This window comes from Maylandia zebra, linkage group LG4 (genome assembly GCF_041146795.1).
Source record: "Maylandia zebra isolate NMK-2024a linkage group LG4, Mzebra_GT3a, whole genome shotgun sequence".
NCBI lineage: Eukaryota > Metazoa > Chordata > Actinopteri > Cichliformes > Cichlidae > Maylandia > Maylandia zebra.
In genome coordinates, this window is record NC_135170.1 from 19,954,555 (window position 1) to 19,975,618 (window position 21,064).

A 21,064-nucleotide genomic window follows, 5' to 3' on the forward strand; every position below is an offset into this window, starting at 1 on the left:
AGTTAAGTTCTTCATGGAGCTTTTTCCTTGTCTGTTATCTAATTGTTTCATCTGTACAGCCTGCTAGTGCTGAGCTCAGTGGAGCAGTCAGCAGCTGAAAGGACACATATTTTCCCCATGATTTTCCCTTCTGAAAAGGTTTTTCTTTGGACACTGGCTGCTTTTGCACTCATTTTAATTTAAAAACATGCCATCATATGCCGAACATATTTCATGACCAAATCAACCCATGATAACCAGTTTACAAAAGTGTGTTATTCATTTAAAATACAAAGAAAACCTGAGAGATTCTTTTGTCCAGTCTATGACATGAAATCCAGAATTCCGACACTGAGGCAGCTAAAGAAGGATAAAGGAGATTGTTGTACATATCAAAATATTCCTGTTGTAGCTGAAACATGAGAGATGGTTGAAGAGCTGACATAAATCTCCACGCTGGATGAAAAACATCAAGGCAGAGTGCCCACTCAAGAGGACCTCTGAACATCCCTCCCATCATACTGATGACTAGCAACAGTGTATTACCATTAAGCACCATGTTTTCTGTTTCCCTCTTTGACTAATTTGGGTTTGGACATGTTGTGTAAACAGCCCGGCCATTGTGCTCCCTGCCAGGCATTGTATCCGGCTCGCCGTCTGCTGGCTACCTGAAAGCTGCAGCTGATGAATGAGGGGCTGCTTTTCATTGTTGTCTTTGGAAATCTCGCTCTAATGACTAGAAGGGAGAAGTGGCCCTTGCCTTGGTTAGAGTGGCCATGAATAATTTCTTTTTATCTCTCTCTTTCTCCCTCTAGAGCCTCTGGGCAGGATCAAGGACAGCAAGGAAAAATATGAGCTCTCATCAGCCGAGGTATACTTTCTTTTCTCTCCTATTTACACCTCCTCCTGTCTCATTCCTCTTTACCTGGTCTCCACCTATACACTAAAATCCAACCTTTTACTTTCTGAACTCCTATTCTTGCTCACCTCCAAACTTTGCTCTTAGCTCATTACCTGGTAAAAGCCACGTAGAGTTCAGTCACCTTTGGCACTCAAGTAATGGAAACCTTGAAATTAAAGTAGTGGACCGTGATTGCTCATGGAGCTGCTCCTGGTGCTGGTGGCAAAATTTCTATTTTTTTGGTCAGCGTGACCCAAGAAAATGGAACAAAATTACCGGTACAGTAAAAGTGTAGGATGAATCGTGCCTTATTGTACATATCAAAAGAATAGAGTTGAGGAAGAAGAGGGCTGCAGTAGGCGGGAGAAATTAAAGAACTCTAAAGCAAAAATTTTTGAGCTTCTTTTTCCTTAAGCTTTAGAAATGCTGATAGGTGGATTTTGCTACCTTCGGACAGAGCAAGGCTAACTGTTTAATCTTGTTTCCAGTCTTTGGTTGGCTGTCTGTGGTCATGCATTTAAAAGACAGAGTATATTCATTTTAAGATGAAAGCATTAAGCCTTTTACTGTGATCACACTCTGTGTGTGTCTCTCTCTGGTTTTTTGGCTCCCTGCTCTAACGCAACAGCAGGTGTTGGGGAACTGTGGTCATTGTGCTACAGTGTGCTACTGTAAGATAAGGACACACGCAGACACAATTACACTTACACACATGAGACAATACCAGGCACAGTGCTAAAATGTAATTAAAATTCAACCACTGACAGAGTAATTGCTGCTCACAGCGCTCAGTATTCTTGGATAACTGACTGCGCTCCTGTCGAGATAAATAGCTTTAATTTTTATGTCCGTTTCTGGGTGTGCATGTGTGCATCTGGACACATGCCAAAGAAGTGGATTTGCTTTTTGTAAACTCATCTAAGCTGATCAATAAAGCCAGATTTGATATATTTACAGAAAATTATCCTTTCATTTCTTACAGCAATGGTATGAAAAGCTTTAAACTCTTTACTTGTGAAATCCATCCATGTTGTTCTATCTCATCTGCACATATGGTGGATGAATTATTATAGCATCAGAGGGCACATGCAGATATAAACACCCTCTGTCAGCACACAAACACCGGCCAAGAAAAGCATTTTCAAATGTACATGGAGATGTATTTAATAATTCTGGCAAACGCTGCTGCTAATTTATCAAACCCCGCCTAACAAATATATTCAGGCTTGGACCACAAATGCTTTCAGCGCTATGAATAAATAACAAGGCATTTTTAAAACACACCAGCTCTTCCCTGAGGTCACATCCTCGCCTCTTAATGGTCAGAAATGGTCACAAATCTGTGGCTGTCGGACGACTGCAGCACTTTTCGCTGTTAGTGACTCATTGCAACTGGTTACCCAGCGGCGGAGCGTGCAACAGCCTGCGTTCTCTGGAGCCATTTTTCATGGCAAAGTAATTGCCTTGCAGCCTGGCATGTTGCAGTCAGTCAGTCTACATTGTTGAGTAAAACTCGTCTGTGATGAGTATCTTTGAATTAGGAGAGTGACTCACTTGATGACCACCTGGTTGTATTCTGGTTACATAAAAGCAAAATTGCCATGTGCCTATGTCATTGTGCAGTTAAATTGCTTTTTGTCCTATTTGTGGGGGAATTTCTGTTTCAGATCTGGAGGTTCTGGCTGTGCTTGAAATCAGTAGTCATGTCTTTACCGTCATGGTACCTGGGTCTTGCATCCAGGGTTTTAAGTTTTGGGGAAGTTTAAGGGTTTTTCTGGTTTTGTATCTTTGTTTTATGGTTATATTTATCTCTCTGTTCTTTCTTCGTGTTTACGTGCCTTGTTTCTTATTTCTTTATGCCCGGTACAAGCTCCTTTAGTGTTCTGGTTTCATTCCTTTCGCTGTGTTTGTAAATCCTTAGGGTTAACATTCTGTCCCCTCAGTCTTGTCTCAGTATTTTGTCTGTCTCTCTGTCAAGCTCATGTGTCTTAGTCCTTGTCTCGCTGTTAGGTAGTTCCTGTTTTATTTTGATGACCTATTTTCTCTTGTGCTTTGCATATATACTTCTCCTGTCTCATAGTTTCAGCTGCTTTCCCACTTGTTATCCTGTACGTGTTGTTGCATTCTCCATCACGGTTGTGATGGTTTTTCTCCTGGAAGATCTGGTTTTCTTGTTTATTTGCAGTGAAGATGGCAGCTGACTGTAAGTGTTCGTTGACCATATCCTTATCATTAAAAGGCAACAAGTTCATTGCACACGGTTTCAATAATTTTGATCATGCTGCGGCCACCAAACACTGTTTTTCCAAGTCTGACTATCACGTGCAACACTAGTACATTAATATATAAGCTACTGTACAAACTTGGAGAATTTATCTAAAACTATATGACAAAAGGACATTAGGTGACATTACATAATAATCGCATCATAGTCACATTTTTAAATTCAGCTGCAAAACACACACTCAAAATCCTCCAGCAGAAGAGGCACAGAAACACATACTGCATTGTGCCTCCAGGCTACATGAGACAGCAGCTTCCATTTTCTTGCTCATCTCACAGAAACGAGCTAGCATCAGAGCAAATGCACAACTCCTAAATATCATACATCAGATCAAAGAACTCCATTAAAAATACTATCAGGAGGACTGCTGTGGAGCTGCCTGCGCTCATATTCTGTCATAAAGGACATTTGGCTCCAGTGCAGAGCTGTTTCAGAGGTGTGGGAGTTCCATATAAGACCTGTGCCTTAAAGAGTCATACAAACAGGATAAATGCATGGTGAATCTGCAGTAGATGTTACTAAGACGGTCTCGCTCACGTCCAATCAGTATAGGGATAGAAGCATGCTGAAAACAGAAGGAGAAAGAGCGCCACATGTGATGCTGCTGTAGACTTAAAAAGCAAACGAACAGTCTTTCTGCTAGCATAGTTAGAAACAAAGCAGTGGAAAATATTTAAAATGGACAATTTCACAGCAATAAAACAAAATCACAAAAACTCTATTACTATTAAAGAGAATGACAGTTTACTAGCTTACATGTAATGCACAACTGATGAAAAGATGGCCTAAAAAATCCTGTTTAGAGCTCACAGAAAATATTCCTGACATCAGGTTTCTCCTCAATTTGAAATTAGGCGAGAGAGAAATAACGGAGGCAGGTTAGGGCATAAAACAGGTTCAGCTTCTTATTAAGCAGCAAATCCTACAAGTCTAAAAAAAATTAATTGCAGTTCCTCGAATGACCACTTGAGGCAGATCCCCAAAAAGAGAACCGATAGATGAAATGTGCAAAGGCAGTGGGAGGTTTTCAACCCTACTCAGTTTTATCGACGCTGGGACCCAATATGCATTTTGACTCAACCTGACACATTAGACTCAACTAAACTTCAACTAAACTACACTAAATTAGAAAACTAATAATCCAAACCTGTCCTGAACTGGCTTTCAGTAATTGCTTTAACTTTAAATCAACTTATTCTGCCTTATTTAAATCACTGGGCAAATCATACCTGTGTTATAAAACACTAATCCTATACATCTCAGTTGAATACTTTCTAACAGCCTAAACAGCGTCTCTCTACTCCAACATTTCCTCGGTTTGTAAAATTTCTTACAGCTCTAAAGCTGTAACTGCTGATGTACACACACACGCACAGACACTGGCACACATTCTGCCGTTTCAGCACAAACGTGGGCATGCTGTCGAGAGTAAGTGCATATGAGTGACTGTATTTTCTCCTCTGGTGCTGATTCAGCAAAATGTGAAGGTGAGCTCAAACTCCCTGCAAAGGTTTGATGAATTCACTCTCCACAGAGGTGACACAGGCAGTGTGGGAGGATGCAAAGGGTGGCAGCTGGCTCACTGAAGCAAACTGTTACAGTAGCTTAACACTAATGAATTCTGTGCCGCACACGGGGACAGCTGCCTTTCGCAGTGTGATAGCCTCACTCGAGCACTCGGGCAGTGCAGCCGCTGAGAGAAAAGTAGAGTGACAGAGGAAGAGAAGCTGGTGTTAGGGCCTTTTCTGCAGGGAATACAGGAGGTTTCATGCATGGGTTATTGTTTATGCCCTTTAAATGTATTAATAAATTAATGGAACTAAACATGGTATGTTACTATCATGGATCAGTTAATAAAAGGAAGGCTGAGAGAAGATGTCTAAGCACTTTAAAGACATTTTTCTCACTTTTGGCTGTGAATCAAACTGATTTCCCCCTCCCCTCCCCCCGCATATTATAGTATATTGTATAAGTATACTGTTAGTATGTATAGTTTTTGCACTTTTCTACAAAAATACAGAGTGAGCAGAAGTTTGAAGTAATTAAGAAGCCCATACTAATCCCAATAAACACTCCAGGTGTGGTCCAGATGTGATTATCTGTCTAAAATACAGGCTCAGAATGGAAAATGGAAAATTACCACCACAAACTCTTTTCTAGCCCGAAGGCTAAGGGCTATTGTAAATCTATATTTGTTTTTATAACCTGCTGACATCAGCATCATTTTTGGAAATCCCCAATAACAACATCTGCATTGTTTTCATAGATAATTTGTGCTGTTGTCAGCATTTTTAATACTGCTAATCTAGTGTAGTATATTAAGCTTTTTGTGCCATTGCGAAGTCATAATGTTTCATTAAAAATGTTTTAAAGAGCTAACAAAAAAAGTGTTCATGTCTCCCCGTTGACTAATATATTGACTAATATAATCCAGTGGAAACTAAAGCATTTTCATGTAACCCTGACCGTTGGCCTTGAAGCATACGTACCAAAACGGTGTATTTTTTTTATTTATCTTAACCTGTATGATTGGAGAAGAATTGGCTGAAATCTTGGCTCCATAAGCTGTAAAAATGTGAGATTTTAAGATATATTCATGCAGTGTGTGAGTATAAACATTTTGTGGCATCACTGTGAGGTTCTAGGGCATCATGTTGAAAAAATAAAAAGTGCGTTGTACAGCTCTCTCCATTTCGTTTCATATGACATATTACTCGATATGGTTTCTTGAAAATATTTTCAAGGTCAACTTTGACCTCAGGCACTCACAATGAAGGTCAAGATCAAATGCTTAGCCAACCAGGGTCACATTCCCTGAGGCGTAGTATGCTGTAAGTTTGAAGATGATCCATAAAAGATTGGACATTTTTACAGATTTTCACATTTGTGGCCTAAAGCTTGACCTTGACAAAATTAAATCAGCTCGGGCCGTTATTGGTTTCTGTCATCGCACAAAATTTGAAAACGACATCTTGAAAACTCTGGAGGCTAAATCGCTAACAAACAAACAAACCGACTACATACTCCCTCCCTTTTGGGGGGGGGGAATAAACAAGCAATAATAGAAATTTTAAACAGAAAGCAATGTGAGCAGGTTTTATATAACCAGCTTTTATTTTTTCACAGTCTATAGATTTCAGCAGATTGCAGATAATTAATTTTTAATTTGTAGTTTATAAAACAAGCTCCACTGGGTGAATTTAGCCGTGGAAACAGCACACCTGAAAAACAAGCTTTCTTACAGCTCCTGCTGAGAACAAGAGTGTGTTGCATAAACTATGTCAAAGGTGTGTGGTGAGGTGAAATTTATTAATACTGATTGCTGCAGGTGGGAGAGAGCACTCTCCCGTCGTGCTTCCCCTCTATAACATCTTTCCCCCCCTCCTCTCTAACTCTTTAGCTTCTCCTCTTTCTCCAACTCTGCAGCGTCTGAGGTCAATGAACCAAAGATTACATAACATCAAGATCACTCACTATGGATCACTCCGCTATGCATCATCTTTACCCCCTGCCTGGCAGCACATTGAGTGGCTGATGAGAATAATGTGCTGATATCCAGGCATGAAACAGGAGAGAGGACTGTAAGAGTGTCCTTAAAAAGTAGAGATGATGATCAGGGATGGGAGATTTAAAAAAAAAAAAAGTAAGAGCCGCTGAAGAAAGATGTTTGGGAAGCTGACAGATTGTGAGACATTACATAACCGGCCTTGATTGAGTGCAGCTGTTTCTTGCCCTCCCTTTTACTCCTGTTCCTTTCTGCATTCATACCCTCCTCGATGCATATCAGTTTCTCCTTCAACTTTTCCTCTACTGACACTCCTTTATGTTGCTTTGCCATTTCCATCCTCTGATGCTATTTTTCCTCCCCCTCTGTCTCACAGCATAAGCATGGTTGAACACAGCGCCTCACTTCAAACCCTGTAATAACACTTTTGATAATACCTCTGAATCGGTAACACGTTTGACCTCAGCAGTACTGCAGTCACTGTGCTGGCAGAGGCAGCAGTGAAGTCACAATGCTTTCAAAAGGATGACCAATACATGGATAAAACAGCAATGACAAATGGTTGATGTTTATGTGTAGCTTTCTAAGTGGTTTAAGTCATCTCCAGTAATATGCCTTCACCCCTATGTTAGTCCTTTAATGCATATATGTGTGGGATATCATCTAACATACAACTGTGTTTGCAAGTGTTACTACAGTCCAGCGATTATTAAGGCTGTAAAAACACAATTGTGAAGTGATAGTGAATGACTTGGTGTCACAATTACAAATTTGGCTTTATAGTTTATGAATAACACAAAGACATCAATCACAGCAATACTTTTGGAGCAATTCAAATAAGCCAATCCTCCCATTTAGCCGGGAAATGCCATCACTGTTTGCTGTGCTGAGAACTTTATTTTAATTTCATATTGGAAATGCTGATTTGCTAATGTAACAGAGTGCTAATAATAGAGTCAGAGATTTCAGACAGCTCTGTAAAAGTTTTTACGTACGGTCTGACAGTGGATCTAATCTAACCGATTTCCATGTTTGATGAGGGGACTGGATTGTGTCAAACCATCCATGAAATATCAAGTATCCACCTGAAACAGTTAAAGTATGTTTCTCTACTCCATATTCAGTAGCAATGCTTTGGCTGTGCCAAAAACAAGTAACGATTGGCCATTTAAATCATCCCTGCATGAAATAAATGCTTGAATAAATGCACCAGGAAACATACTGTTTGTGTTTTTTTTGTATAGATGTCTACACGTCTGCCTGATTCAATCCCAGGAGGACACAGAAATCCCTGCAGGGGAAGTCAGGAAGGGCTGTTGTATAAATCTGCCAAATCAAACATGTGGCACTACCTGCTGTGGTGACCTCTTGTGAATAAGGGCACAGCTGAAAGTAGCAAAGTTCCACAACTTTGGTTCACTGTCAAATGCTTCTACTGGGTTAAATCTATTTCATCATTAAGTACTAGAGGTAAACAAAGGTTGAGAGACTGAAACGTTCTGAACATGTTTAAGTCTACTCACGTAAGAGCAATTTAAAAAGGAACAAATTAAGGTGGATTTTACTGAGAAAAACAAAGAACTGTTCAGCCTTGGGCGTGGCACGCATTGGCTGCTACACTGATTTTTGATTGATTTCATTTTGTTGCTATATATGCTCAAGACCAATTTACCAGCAATAAAACAACATTCACAGTCAGTTTAAATCCATCACTCTGTTCACTTCCAACTAAGCTTTGAGCAAGAACCACGTGGTTTTCTTAGAGAAGTCATTTCTTGTTTTGGCAAGCACCTTATTGTTACATAAGCCTTTTGTCCCTTCCGTTCCAGTCTGGAGTGTTTTGGTATAACTTGAATTTCAGATTGTTTGTGGAAAACTCATCTCATTCATTATGCATGGAGAGAGCTAGGTAAACTCACAGCAGTGGTGACGTAGAGAATGATTAGAAAAAATGAGCAAAAAAGCACATTGTTAGGTTGTTTTGTTATCTTGTTATAAAAATAGCAGTTTTGGGAATTCAGTTTCAAAAAGCATTGGATACTTTCTTAGCTTTTTGGCATGTAAAAAAACAAATAAATAAAAGTGAAGTCAAATGTGCCCAAATGAAACCAGTAAAATAAAGATCAACACTGTTAGGCTGCAAAAAGACACTGGATATCAGCCAACCAACTAAACTTTCTGGCTAGGCAACAACATCTGTGCCAAACAGGTATCTTTCCTCATTGTTTAACCATGTAGCTGTGCCTAAAAAAAACAAGAACAAAAATACAAAAACAGCCTTTGTTGACGTGTCATACTGGGAACATTAGAAACAACTTTACTTGAACAACATTTGACTAATTGTTATAATTTTTAATTAGACAAGGAGTTTCCTGTGCGACCACTACTGAATACAGTGAAGATTTACATTTCGTTTGAATAAATATTATAGCAAAAACACATACACACAGTAACAGTAATAATGAAAAGGACTCCACAGTGAGCACTACAAAACCTGTGTCATGTTTCAATTACTAAAAAGTCCAAAATGAGTCACGGGACAAAAATATTAACATGCCAAGAGCCAAGCTGCACTACCAAAACCCTAAATTTAAGTTTACTTATATTTTTGTTTGTTTTCTTTTCCAGGAAAAGTACCAGGAACCTGTACTATGATGCAGGTTCAGCATACCTCTTTTTGTTATTTGAGTTCACCTTCCCAATCTGTAACTAAAAAAAGTTTCTTGTTCTTGGTACAAGCATAAAAGGGACTTCTTTTAAAGGGACTTCTCCTGAGGTTATTTCACACTATGTTGGGATGTCAGGACAAGTGGAGAGAGAAGATAACTCTACATAACTGACAAACCAGGGAAGACATTTAAACACCCATTTTTGCAGTCTACCTGTTACCCAATTAATTTATAAGGGCAAGATTCAATGTGTTGCAATGCTACTGGGTATCAGATTAACTTCCCTGAAGGCTTCAAACTAGTTAAACCTGCCCTGATCAGTCCCTCTCTCTCTCACACACACAGAAACAGTACATGCAGCCCAACCCTTTGCACTGTACATCACATACTTTCTACACTGTGGGAAAAAGTATAACAAAGACAAATTTAGAAACAAACACTTTACTTTCACACAGATGTTCTGATAAAAACATGAATGTGCAGTGCTGTTGCTGCTAACACCCACAAGGTCTTCCATGTTTGTATCCTTGTGTGTCAGTCTCATGTGTTTGCTTTGATACAGTGCAGTCCTGCTAGCATGACAAACACCATTGTATTGTTTTTTTATGTACTGGTATATTGCTACCCTTGTATGGAAAGGGGAAGAACGTGATTGTGTTGTTGTGCTAAATTATTGTTGCTGTGCTCAACCTTCCTTGATCTCCCAGGACGTTTGAGGGTGAGGTCTATAGACATGTAGATATGATTTCCATATCTATTTACTATTCTGCAGGAATAGTAAAGAAGTTATTGAAAGAAGTATTAGAAGGCCACAATTTTTTTTGATGTTCAGTGAAAAATGAAGCAGTAAAGTAATGCAAAACTTCTTAATGTTTATATCAGGTTCTGCAAAAGAAGTTTAAGAAGTGGAGGAGTGAAGCAGTTTATATTTCATTCTATATTTCAGATTATTTTGAAAGTTCCTGTGAGTTCTGTTATTACAGTACATCATTTTTGATCACAAAAGGAAGGTTAAGATTGTGGCTCAAAAGTTGGCAGTTGCCGGTTTGAGCCCCGGCTCGGACAGTCTCGGTCGTTGTGTCCTTGGGCAAGACACTTCACCCGTTGCCTACTGGTGGTGGTCAGAGGGCTCAGTAGCGCCAGTGTCCGGCAGCCTTGCCTCTGTCAGGGCGGCTGTGGCTACAATGTAGCTTGCCATCACCAGTGTGTGAATGGGTGGATGGCTGAACGTGTAAAGTGCTTTGGGGTCCTTAGGGACTAAATAAAGCGCTATACAAATACATACCATTTACCATTTAAGATTATTTTTTGTTCTTGCAAGACCAAGCGTTTATCATTAGTAATGGTAAATATTTAGTGAGAAATTGCAGATTACCATAAAAAAAAAATACTTTCAGCCACCAGTGGTGCCATTCACCCTCAAAGAAGATGCACGTATGGTATCAATTTCAAAATCCTACATTGCCTTGCTCTCGAGTTACCACATTCACAAACTTGGGAATCCACACTGCCTACCTACTTGCCAGCCCAGTGGAAAACAGTCTTATTCATGAGAAATGAATCTAGCTTTACTAAAGTCTAGCCAATATTCTAGAAGGAGTAGCGATTCTTATGAATTTTGGGCTACGTTCACACTGCAGGCGAAAGCGCATCAAATCCGATTTTTTTTTTGACCCTATGCGACCCATATCCGTTTATGGTATGACAGTGTGAACGGCACAAATCCGATATTTTCAGATCCGATCTGGGTCACTTTCGTATGTGGTACTGAATCCGATACATATCCCATGTTTTAGAAAGTGACTGCTGTTTGAACGGTCATGTCGCATTAAATCCGTCTTTTACGTCACTGACACAAGACAGACGCCAATTATCAGCGCCGGAGAAGACATCACGAACACTTCCTGACCATCCAGCGTAGATGTCAGTGAAACTGTTGGGAAGACAACGTTGGAGAAACGTGAACATGTTACTTGTACTGTATAATCTGCAGATTCTGACAGAAATCTGCAACTATCCTTTGAAGCACCGCTCCTCTCTAAAACAGCAATAAGGATAGTTATTAGGTTATTTACATTATTATGTAAATAACAAAATAACTTGAAGCAAAAATTGGGAAACGTAAAGTCCGAAGGCTTTATATTAAGGGCCATCAGTCAAACAATATTGTTTGCTCTGGGTCTAAACAGAGCGCGTTGTGTGTGACGTCTTCTTTTGCGCATGCGGGCCGCTTTGAGGGTTCACACTAGAGCGCGTTTGCTGTCGCATTTTATTTGTAGTGTCAAAAAAGCGTAATTGAGCATTAAGACCTGCAGTGTGAACGTAGCCTTGGATGTACAGACTGATGGAAGGATGCCTCACCATGGATTGTAATTTTTGTGGAAATACTGCAATTACTGGAAGGAACGAAATGTAAATATCTGTTAGATATTTACTGAATATATAAAACACAGTAATTTAATCAAGTGACAAAACAAATAAGAAAGACAAACTGGTATCCTCACAGATGTGCAAGTCATTCAACTTCATTGATATATTTTTTCTTGGTTTTTATGATATACTAGAATTTTTGCATCTACCTCATGGTAGATAGTTGTAATCTGACATTGAGGTCTTTTTTGTGTTAAAACAAGAGACAAGAGAAGGGGAGAATGAAAACACTCACTTAAGACGCAGACCTTTCACAATAAAACAGGAACTTACACATGAAAGGACACAAACTAAGAAACGCGGACTAGATACAGGAACACACGGGCAGAACAGAGTAAACACTAACCAGAGGAAGAACAGAACCAAAATCGCGAAGAGAAAACACAAAACGCTGGGTCAAAAGGACCCAGGATCATGACAGTACCCCCCCGTCAAGGGCTGGCCCCAGACAGCCCAACACAAGAAAACCAAAACCGACCAAAAACAAAAAAACCCGACCAGGGAGGGCGGCGGCGGCCCAGGAAGGAGGGCTCGAAGCAAAACAAAACCGGAGCACCAGAAGGCCACCAGGAACTGCACCCAGACCCAGGTGGAGTTACCCTTTTCCCTGCGGTGGGGAAAGGCAGACCGCCCCGACTCCGCAGCAGCAGGGAGGCCCCACACTCCAGACCGCAGTCGGACGGCCAACTCCTCCTCCTAGCCCCCCTGCTCCAGCGGGCCGCAGAGAACGGGGGTGAGAGAAGACTCCAAACCTCCCTCCACCCGCTCATTGTAGTGTTGATGCATGTGTGTTCTAAGGTGCATTTAAAACCCAGGAGGGCATGGAGCTACCTGCCAGAGAGCAGCAGGTAAGCGCATAGTCCCTCCTGCTAGCCCTCAATGTCTACGTGTATTTAAAATTGAGAGGTGGGCAACGACGCCAGGGGTGAGGTGTACACCCTGATGGTAATTTGGATTCCGTGTATCGTGCCCACCCCCAAGATCCTATATCTATGTGTAATGAGAGTGTGAGTAATGTGAATGTCTAAGTTGTGGGATAAAATTGAGGCAGAGGCAGCCAGAAGGGGACAGAGGGGGGGATGGCGAATAATCTTAAGTAACAGTAATAAATCACACATCAATAGTACATTTATGTAGTTGTAAAAAGCATGATAATATATTATGTAACATAACGGAATACAGTACAAAATACATTTTGGGGCATGTATTCTGTAATCTGTAGTGAAATACATTTTAAAAGTAACCTTTCCAACACTGCAGATAATGAGCATAATTTTGAATTGGAATTTTGAAGTACATGGTTTCCTGAAATCTGTTTTCTAGTGTACCGCTCTAGCTCTCTTCTCTGTTACTATCTTTCATTTACAGGTGTGTCAGAATTTCCTCTTATATTATTTTCTCCTTGAAAGTGTTTTTGTTTGCATCTTTGTCTTGACAATTTTTTTCTGTAAATAGCTGTCAACTTTGGCAAGACACAGACATGAAACTTTACAGTGTTTATTTTACAGGTGTGTACTACCATGACACTGTAACCACAAATAAAACCACTACCCCAGCTTTTATGCACAAATAATATTGTTCACTTTAGTTACATTCCCACAAGTTCTGACTTTCAAGGGCAATCTGTTGTCCTTTTAGGTGATTTGTGTGACCTCCAGGTTCATTAGGACAGCCCAGGCATAGCTCATTTTATTGCTCTGGGTGTGCTCCTTCTTGCTTTAAATGCTAAATACTATTGTTAGTTTAAAAATACCTTAACATGTTCTAAATATTATTTTTATTCTAAAATGTATTACTCACTTTGCTTGAATGCAAAACATTAAAGTTGTGTTGTCTGTTAAGTAGTGCAACAGAAGCAGAGAGCCAAGAAACAGAAGTTTATGCTTATAATTTAATGCAAATGTCAAATATATTGTCAAATATATGTCACTATATTGTGTTTATATATTTCTGTTCCTGTTGATGACAGAACTAGTGTGAAATATAAATAAGACTCATAAAAGGATTTAGCAGATTTGAATAATCAAGAGATATTAACAAGATTTCATATTGATATGAAAGCAATAGTTTACTATAGTAGTATTTGGAGAACATTACAGAACCAACCAGCCATAAAACTGCTGCATTACATGTATACAAACATATATTAGGTATGCTGCTAAACACAGAAATATAATACAATTAGAGTAATCTGAGAAGACATTTTAAGCTCAACCAGGAAGTTAGAATTACCCAGGTTCCCCCAACAAAAAATCAATAATATCTAAAAGTGTAGAATATGTATATTTTGCTGAGCAAGGTAATCTTTATAAATTACTGTAAATACAATCATAAATGGTGATATTAGGATTTAAATGAACTGAAATACCTTCACAGTAAACATCACCACCAAACAAAACATGAAAACATGATGTGAAGGCTTGTGTTAAACACAGACCTGCTTTAAGATGAAACTCAGAAGTGCAAAATGAAAACTAAATTCTATGTTTAGGAATCATTCTGCAACACTCTCTGAAGAGCTTTTCATACACTGTGAAAATTTTGAATTTTAAGTGACAATAGACATGGCTTCAGTTGTGACTGTTAAGTTGTTCCATCTGTAGGCAGGTGTTCCACAGGAATCAGCACTCGTCCTGTAAACACAAGAATACAGGGAGTGCAGAATTATTAGGCAAATGAGTATTTTGTCCACATCATCCTCTTCATGCATGTTGTCTTACTCCAAGCTGTATAGGCTCGAAAGCCTACTACCAATTAAGCATATTAGGTGATGTGCATCTCTGTAATGAGAAGGGGTGTGGTCTAATGACATCAACACCCTATATCAGGTGTGCATAATTATTAGGCAACTTCCTTTCCTTTGGCAAAATGGGTCAAAAGAAGGACTTGACAGGCTCAGAAAAGTCAAAAATAGTGAGATATCTTGCAGAGGGATGCAGCAGTCTCAAAATTGCAAAGCTTCTGAAGCGTGATCATCGAACAATCAAGCGTTTCATTCAAAATAGTCAACAGGGTCGCAAGAAGCGTGTGGAAAAACCAAGGCGCCAAATAACTGCCCATGAACTGAGAAAAGTCAAGCGTGCAGCTGCCAAGATGCCACTTGCCACCAGTTTGGCCATATTTCAGAGCTGCAACATCACTGGAGTGCCCAAAAGCACAAGGTGTGCAATACTCAGAGACATGGCCAAGGTAAGAAAGGCTGAAAGACGACCACCACTGAACAAGACACACAAGCTGAAACGTCAAGACTGGGCCAAGAAATATCTCAAGACTGGTTTTTCTAAGGTTTTATGGACTGATGAAATGAGAGTGAGTCTTGATGGGCCAGATGGATGGGCCCGTGGCTGGATTGGTAAAGGGCAGAGAGCTCCAGTCCGACTCAGACGCCAGCAAGGTGGAGGTGGAGTACTGGTTTGGGCTGGTATCATCAAAGATGAGCTTGTGGGGCCTTTTCGGGTTGAGGATGGAGTCAAGCTCAACTCCCAGTCCTACTGCCAGTTTCTAGAAGACACCTTCTTCAAGCAGTGGTACAGGAAGAAGTCTGCATCCTTCAAGAAAAACATGATTTTCATGCAGGACAATGCTCCATCACATGCGTCCAAGTACTCCACAGCGTGGCTGGCAAGAAAGGGTATAAAAGAAGAAAAACTAATGACATGGCCACCTTGTTCACCTGATCTGAACCCCATTGAGAACCTGTGATCCATCATCAAATGTGAGATTTACAAGGAGGGACAACAGTACACCTCTCTGAACAGTGTCTGGGAGGCTGTGGTTGCTGCTGCACGCAATGTTGATGGTGAACAGATCAAAACACTGACAGAATCCATGGATGGCAGGCTTTTGAGTGTCCTTGCAAAGAAAGGTGGCTATATTTGTCGCTGATTTGTTTTTGTTTTGTTTTTGAATGTCAGAAATGTATATTTGTGAATGTGGAGATGTTATATTGGTTTCACTGGTAAAAATAAATAATTGAAATGGGTATATATTTGTTTTTTGTTAAGTTGCCTAATAATTATGCACAGTAATAGTCACCTGCACACACAGATATCCCCCTAAAATAGCTAAAACTAAAAACAAACTAAAAACTACTTCCAAAAACATTCAGCTTTGATATTAATGAGTTTTTTGGGTTCATTGAGAACATGGTTGTTGTTCAATAATAAAATTATTCCTCAAAAATACAACTTGCCTAATAATTCTGCACTCCCTATATCGGTAAGAATAAATATTTGTCATAGCTGTAAATATTTAAATCTAATATATGCACTTGCCTTGACAGAAAGCATTGTATACAGAAGACTTTTTCTTGTGATAAATGAATCCACAGCTCACAATAACAAAACCAAGCAAGAGTCCACATGTTCCAACAATGATTTTGTTTCGTGCAGCCACAGGAAGGGTAGGATCTAAAACACCAATAAAAAATATGTTTGTAATTATTGCATTTTCTTAAAAACATATGTTATTTGTTTATTTATGGATTATTTGCATTGCAAAATAAAACTCACCCCAAATTGCAAGTATTGGCTCAGAGATGCTTAAATGTTCAACCACACAGGTAATTTTTTCTCCATGAATTGGGGTGTATTCCAAGTAAGAATGAATCTGGTAGTACCAGTCTCCATCAGGCATCACTTCAGAGTAACTGACACCTGTAGTAACTTCCTTTTGGTTACGCAACCACGTCATTCGGATTTGTTTCGGATAAAAGTTGAAAGCACTGCACACAAGCATGGCTGGATGTCCACCACTATACTGCTTTACTGATTTCACTCTGATGGTGGGTATATATGTAACATTACCTGAAAAAAAACCCAAAACATTTGTTTTTAACTTAAAACAATTAGTATGCTTTTTCTAATTCTGTTACTTATACAGATTATAAGATATCACCAATAATTATGTAGTTAATTATTAAATTTCTGAACCTGCTATACCATGGGTTAATTGGGCAAAAATATAATAGTTATAGTTTTTATGATAATTACCAGTATTTATAATAAATAGATCCTTTTTTAATATCAGTGGCTCCATTTGATTAAATGCCTCAGTAAGCAATATCACTGAATGAGCATGCACAAGAGGGATTTTAAGTAGTTTAAGGAAAAATGGTCTTACTTAAGATTTGGATGTAGCCAAGGTTGTCTGAACACAATGCTTTTGCTTCCCTCGTGCCAAATGGATTTAGGTTCCAAAATTTTGCAAGTTCTATTGTGTAGGGTGTAAATCCAATCCAGCTGCCCCTCGTATTATTGTACTCCAACACTGCAATCTTGTTCAAACTGATTATACGTGTATACTCCATATCTTCGAAGTGTGGACCTTTGAAAGTACAGCATGCTCTGGATTGGAAGTAATCCTCATCTGAGGAAACTGTAACGCAAGGATTATAATTTATTGTCAGAAGCATTGCTATAATAACACCTAAAACTTGAAATTTACTGTTAAACTGAAAGAGAAAAGAGATGCAACTCACCTAGACCGAAGAGAGAAAGAAACATGTAAAAATAAAAATTCTGGATACGCATATTTCCTCAGTAGTCGGATATAAAAATGAAGCCTCTGGTGTGTATGATTTAGGTGTATATAGACAGAAGAAAATGAATGATGGCATGTCAACTACATGAAAGAATGTACCTTTCTTTTTGCTCAGTGGAAAATCCCTCACAATTAATGACTGTGGTTCACACTGGTTATTGCCACTCCTATTTAGTGTTACTGAAAGTCAGCTGCTACCAGTTCTGGTAAATGCCCTGCCTATGTATTTGGAAAAGTGAGAAACAACAAACTGAGCAGATAATTGTAACTTAACATTAACATTAAGCGGAGTAATTAGGCAGAACAGGAATATCAGTGGGCAAAACCAAATTAATCCAGTCAACTGCAACCAATTTGTCATACACATTATATATCTAAAACAATTTAACTACACAGCCTTTAACAGATGCAGTCTTCAAAGTGACCTATTTTTAATTGTTGCATTACTGGAAATACCCAAATGTAATTATTTGGTGTAGTTATGCTTTCATATACTCATATTTTTACAGTTCTTTTGTGTTGTATGTAAATATATTGTGCAGTTTCCTCTCTGAATAATCACATCAGCATAATGTTTGTTTTCAACATGTATGATTTTTCCCCCCTCACATTTAATATTTTAATTGTCTAGTATGGCACAGTCACAACCTCAATAAAAAGCACACACCTTCTGTAACCAGCTCAGAAACAAAGGACAGAGCCACCAGTATGGAGCTCACTCTAAAGTCTCTTATGTAGTGTGTAGTGTAAACATTCAACACTACACATTAAAAGTTATCTCTAAACCAAGAATGAGGAAGAAGTCAACTTATCAACCTTCACTCGCTTTTAAAACCTAAACTTCTTAAAAGAAGAATGACACTGTGGAAATCATACACATTTATTATTTTAAAATGTAAAGAATTATGAACATACAGAATACATAAATTAAATAAAGTACCAACACATATAATCACATTTAAATCATTTAAATTATTATAGTATGTATATTTTATTTTATGATTATTGAGAATTTTAGCTTACTCTGTAGTGGACTGTTGGGATTTGTCAGGAGACAAAAGAAAGGGGGAGTCACATGAAACCGCCTGCTACAAATAAACTATAATCAGAATGCTTTGTAAAGTATGATAAATGGTTTAACCAGCAGGGTTCTGGGTACTCTGATACTGCCTCCCTTTTACATACAGGAATGCTCCTGCAACAACTCCAATAACTCCAAGACTCAGGCCAAGTCCACAGAAGACATCTGGACCATTACTAGGCTCATCTGTTTGAACCTCTATGGAAGACAAATCACAATAACAAAAGTAAAAACAAAAAAAACAAAACAATATTTTGAGTTAGCTTAGAATTTTGTCATTTCTACATTGCAAGATTCGGCATAATATAAAACTTTGTCCTCACCCCAAAGCTTTGTCAGAGGCTCCGTCAAGGCTTCATGCTCCACACTGCAGCTGTAGATGTCACCGTCTTCTGGCACAAAGTCCAGGTGGGAGAAAACATAAAATGTCCCATCTGGATTGGGTAAACATTTGATGAAAGGATCTTCCACTTTAACTTCTATATCATTTTTGGTCCACTTTATTTTGATAGAAGGGGGAAAGAACTTTTTGATTAAGCAGATGAGGGAATTGTCTTCTTCTTTCATAATTTCATCTCTGGGGTAGATGATGATTTCCGGTGGTGCTGTGGGTAAAATATTCTTTATTTCAAGTTCATATGTGTTGGAAAAAAAGACTTATATTGTAACAGGAGGTGGTATAAATGTTGATTGGGAATCAATTACCTTTAGTGTTCATAATTGTCTCGTGTTGTTTCCAGTCATCATGAACAAAATATCTGCACTGATATTGGGAATATAGTGCTTGGCTGTAAGCGCATGAAGCATGGATGGCTGTAGGTATTTTGCTGTCCCAAATCAGAGACCCGTTTTTAAAGTCTGCATAGAAGACTTCGTCACCATCCATTGTCACGCAGACTTGCGTATCACTGGACTTAAAGCATCCAAAAGTGTAACAAAGCGTAATACTCCCTAGGAATATGTAAAAAAAAAAGTTACATAAATTCAACAACAAAAGTATATAATATTATGCATCAGTTACAAATTCATCAAAGCATTCACAAATAAACTTGCATGTATTTGGATTCAATGCAATATCTAAAGAAGCTGTTCCTGGAACAAGAAGCATTCATACTTACTTTGTGCACAGAGGCAAAATGTTCCTGAGAAAAAAAGCATAATTTTCAGTAACATATTCTCATGTGTATTTATTTGCGCGTACTATTGTGGATTTCTTGTTCTTGCGAGGTAGAACTGAAGATAGATCTGTATTGTATGTAGCTGTCTGTGTTAAATAACACCTTCCTCATTTTTAAACTATGATGCCGAGAAAAGGAATGGCATATGAAAGTAAAATCAAAAGGAGAGGAGAATGATTATGCAAGACTTGTTGAACCACTTCAACTAAACATACTACATAACACTAACCACACAGTGTATAAACAACAATTGTTTTTTGCTTCTCTGCTTTTTATCTTACAAAAATACAGCAATTCATAGTAATACCACCGGGACAAAGCTATTGTAAATTTTTCTTGACCTGTTGTGATTGCGTAATTTTTACAGTTCTTTTGTGTTGTATGTAAATATATTGTGCAGTTTCCTTTCTGAATAATCACATCAGCATAATGTTGGTTTTTAACATATATGATTTTTCCCCCCTCACATTTAATATTTTAATTGTCTAGTACGGCACAGTCACAACCTCAATAAAAAGCACACACCTTCTGTAACCAGCTCAGAAACAAAGGACAGAACCACCAGTAGGGAGCTCACTCTAAAGTCTCATATGTAGTGTGTAGTGTAAACATTCAACACTACACATTAAAAGCTATCTCTAATTTTTTTTATTTTCCTGAAACGCTAATTTGTCATAACCTTTATCAAGTATGTAGCATGTGCATATGCAGAACTTATGCATATAAAGAAAAAGTTGCCCCTTTCCTATACTGTTGCTTCTATTCATGTGGTTTCTCAAAATGCTTAGCTGTAGAGAGTGAATAAAAAACAGGAGACACATACAGTCATCATCATAAGGTGGATCACTGTATATGAAGTAGCACTTAGGTCACAACAGCTGTAGAAAGGTTTTATCATTGTCACACACATGCACACATACACAACTTGTACTTGAAGGTGGAGGATCATAGTTTCCACTTTGTGTTGCACTTTTTACAGGTTCACTACTAGTGATGTGCGAATCATGAACGAATCATTCAATACTCAAGAATCACTTTACTGACTCATGAATCATGATTCACAAGTCCTACTGACTCATGAATCATGATTCACAAGTCCAACTGACTCACTGACTCATCCCTGTTGCTGTTAGCAGCAATGTATCTAGCTTATAATTAAAATTGTGGAGAAAAACACAACATCCAGTATCTTAACAAAAAAATTTCTGCTCTGAACTGGAAGAAAAAACTCTGAGTAGAAGCTCACATCAAGACAATAGCTCCTCGGTTCACAGTAGCATCGCTCTGCTAACATGCTAACAGCACATTTGAGCTACTCACCCCCTCCCTCCTGTGCTGAATCATAGAGCGAACGAATCACTCACTCACTCACTCACTCACTAACCTCCTCCCTCCTGTGCTGAATCATAAGCGTAAGCGAAGCACTCAGGACTTGCTCACCCCCTCCCTCCTGGCTCACAGCTTCTTCTTCTTCTTCTTGGTTGGCAACCAATGTT

The 21,064-nt window shown here is 38.8% G+C and overlaps 1 protein-coding gene and 1 long non-coding RNA gene across 2 annotated transcripts in view; both read right to left on the bottom strand.

The window, feature by feature from the left end:
* pitpnc1a (phosphatidylinositol transfer protein cytoplasmic 1a) overlaps positions 1-21,064 on the bottom strand; it is a 54,147-nt gene that overhangs the window by 20,293 nt on the left and 12,790 nt on the right. The window lies entirely within an intron of this gene.
* On the bottom strand, positions 18,906-19,707 carry LOC143418510 (uncharacterized). Its single transcript, XR_013098501.1, has 3 exons — positions 19,509-19,707; positions 19,096-19,341; positions 18,906-18,995 (listed from the first exon to the last, which is right to left on the bottom strand). It is a non-coding gene; the product is annotated as an uncharacterized LOC143418510 (long non-coding RNA).